The 2,459-nt window shown below is 48.6% G+C and overlaps 1 pseudogene; it reads left to right on the top strand.

The window, feature by feature from the left end:
- Positions 1-1,253: 1,253 nt before the first annotated feature.
- On the top strand, positions 1,254-1,642 carry LOC113223485 (annotated as a pseudogene).
- Positions 1,643-2,459: the final 817 nt, after the last annotated feature.

Below are 2,459 nucleotides of genomic sequence, written 5' to 3'. Positions count from 1 at the left end.
CACTTTGGGAGGCCGAGATGGGCGGATCACAAGGTCAGGAGATCGAGACCACCCTGGCTAACATGGTGAAACCCCCATCTCTACTAAAAAAAAATACAAAAAACTAGCCGGGCGAGGTGGCGGGCACCTGTAGTCCCAGCTACTCGGGAGGCTAAGGCAGGAGAATGGCGTAAACCCGGGAGGCGGAGCTTGCAGTGAGCTGAGATCCGGCCACTGCACTCCAGCCTGGGTGACAGAGCGAGACTCCGTCTCAAAAAAAAAAAACAAAAAAAAAAAAACGTTAAAATAGGCCGGGTGTGGCTCATGCATGTAATCCTAGCACTTTGGGAGGCTGAGGCAGGTGGATCAGCAGTTCGAGACCAGCCTGGCCAACATGGTGAAACAGTGTCTCTACCAAAAATACAAAAATTAGCCGGGCATAGTGGCACGCACCTATAATTCCAGCTACCTGGGAGGCTGAGGTGGGAGAATCGCTTGAACCCCTGAGGCGGAGGTTGCAGTGAGCAGAGAATGTGCCACTGTACTCCAGCCTGGGTGAGGCCGGTTCTCAGCTCACTGCAAGCTCCGCCTCCCAGGTTTTACGCCATTCTCCTGCCTCAGCCTCCAGAGTAGCGCCCGCCACCTCGCCCGGCTAGATTTTTGTATTTTTTAGTAGAGACGGGGTTTCACCGTGTTAGCCAGGATGGTCTCGATCTCCTGACCTCGTGATCCGCCCATCTCGGCCTCCCAAAGTGCTGGGATTACAGGCTTGAGCCACCGCGCCCGGCCCGAGACTTCATCTCAAAAAAAAAAAGGTCAGGTGCGGTGGCTGACATTTGTAATCCTAGCACTTTGGGAGGCCAAGGCAGGTAGATCACTTGATGCCAGAAGTTCAAGACCAGCCTGGCCAACATGGTGAAACCCTGTCTCTACTAAAAATACAAAAAATTAGCCGAGCATGGTGGCACACGCCTGCAGTCCCAGTTACTCGGGAGGCTGAAGCACAAGAAGCACTTGAACCTAGGAGGTGGAGGTTACAGTCAGCCAAGATCACAACCACAGCCCTTCAGCCTGGGCTGTGAGACTCTGTCTTAAAAAAAAAAAAAAAAAAAGATTAAAATAAAATAGTAAGTCTTACGTTATATATATTTTACCACACATACAAAACATAAACTCTCTGGACAGTCTGAATCACCGTGCCATGAAGCAGTAGGTGGTAGGATCTCACCGTGTGTCTGACTAGCCCTTTCTCTGCCTTGTTTGAACTTCGGCAGAACTTGCAAGGGTGGTGGTAAGGCTGAGAAGGACACCGGAAAGGCCAGGACAAAGGTGGTTGTTTCCCGCTCACAGAGAGCCTCCTTACAGTTCCCAGTGGGCCATATTCATAGACAGACATCTGAAATGTAGGACAACCAGTCATGGATGTGTGGGCGTGACTGCCACTGTGAACAGTGTAGCCATCCTTGGATACCTTACTGCAGAGATACTTGAAGCCGCATCAAAGGCACCAAAAGATTTAAAGGTAAAGCTATTACCCCTCATCATTTGCAACCTGCTATTAGTGAAAAAGAATTCGACTGTCTTATCAAGGCTACAATTGCTGCTGATAGTGTCATTCCACACATTCGCAAGTCTCTGGGAAGAAAGAACAACAGAAGACTATGTAAAGGATGCCTGGATTTCTTATTATCTCAGGTCTCTAATTAATCTAACAGCTCTCTATTGTTGGCGATTCCAGGGGAATACAGTCATGCCCCATGACACCTGGTTAATTTTTTTTTTTTTTTTTTTGAAACAAGGTTTTGCTCTGTCCCCCGGGCTGGAGTGCAGTGGCCGGATCTCAGCTCACTGCAAGCTCCGCCTCCCGGGTTTACGCCATTCTCCTGCCTCAGCCTCCGGAGTAGCTGGGACTACGGGCGCCGGCGACCTCGCCCGGCTAGTTTTTTGTATTTTTAGTAGAGACGGGGTTTCACCGTGTTAGCCAGGATGGTCTCGATCTCCTGACCTCGTGATCCGCCCGTCTCAGCCTCCCAAAGTGCTGGGATTACAGGCTTGAGCCACCGCGCCCGGCCGACACCTGGTTAATTTTTTAAAAAATTTTTAATAAAGACACAGTTTTTTGAGGAACCTCCATGCTCTTCTCCATAGTGGCTATACTAGTTTACATTCTCATCTACAGTATGTAAGTGTTCCCTTTTCAGCCGGGTGCGGTGTCTCACACCTGTAATCCCAGCACTTTGGGATGCCGAGGTGGGTGGATCACGAGGTCAGGAATTCGAGATTAGCCTGGCCAATATGGTGAAACCCTGTCTCTACTAATAATACAAAAATTAGCCAGGCTAATTAGCCTGGCTAATCCATTTTGCTTATAAAATTATTAGATTTACTCCTATGTTTTATATTTGTGTTGCCCAGGCTGGTCTTGAACTCTATTTTTTTTTTTTTATTTTTTATTTTTTGAGACAGGGTCTGGCTCTGTA

This window comes from Piliocolobus tephrosceles, unplaced genomic scaffold (genome assembly GCF_002776525.5).
Source record: "Piliocolobus tephrosceles isolate RC106 unplaced genomic scaffold, ASM277652v3 unscaffolded_41480, whole genome shotgun sequence".
NCBI classification, from domain to species: domain Eukaryota; kingdom Metazoa; phylum Chordata; class Mammalia; order Primates; family Cercopithecidae; genus Piliocolobus; species Piliocolobus tephrosceles.
Note: the sequence above shows the minus strand (reverse complement) of the source record. Positions and strands in the feature narration are given on the sequence as shown.